Raw genomic sequence first — 342 nt, 5'->3', positions numbered from 1 at the left:
GGTCAGGCGCAGGGGTGGCTGGCAGGGGGCCGCCCCGCCCGGCGCTCCCCGCAGTCCCTTTCCCCTCCAGCCCTCTGCTCTCTCTTCTCTGAACATGGACTCAGGGCTCACCTGCCGCACAGGTGTGAGCGCTAATTAGTGCCTGTGCGCCCTCGGAGAGCCACAGATGAAAGGCGCCCCATAAATGCAGCGCCCTCGCTCATTAGCTGTGCCAGACGGTTCCCAGGGGAACGGCCGCCCGCACCAAGGCCTCCCCCAGCCAGGCCGTCTGAGACTCTGGGCTCCAATCAGGGGGCGCAGGGGAGAGGCTGGGAGAGGCCGCGGGGCCAGAGAGACGGGTTT

The 342-nt window shown here is 68.1% G+C and overlaps 1 protein-coding gene and 1 long non-coding RNA gene across 2 annotated transcripts in view; one reads left to right on the top strand and one right to left on the bottom strand.

Annotated features, from left to right (window-relative positions):
- RUNX1 (runt related transcription factor 1) overlaps positions 1 to 342 on the bottom strand; it is a 74,388-nt gene that overhangs the window by 10,364 nt on the left and 63,682 nt on the right. The window lies entirely within an intron of this gene.
- The window catches only part of LOC107182198, a 10,814-nt gene that overhangs the window by 9,844 nt on the left and 628 nt on the right, over positions 1 to 342 (top strand). The window lies entirely within an intron of this gene.

Source organism: Myotis davidii, unplaced genomic scaffold (genome assembly GCF_000327345.1).
Source record: "Myotis davidii unplaced genomic scaffold, ASM32734v1 scaffold170, whole genome shotgun sequence".
Taxonomy (NCBI): Eukaryota; Metazoa; Chordata; class Mammalia; order Chiroptera; family Vespertilionidae; genus Myotis; species Myotis davidii.
The sequence above is the reverse complement of the archived record's forward strand: the minus strand, read 5'-3'. Positions and strand labels throughout refer to the sequence as shown.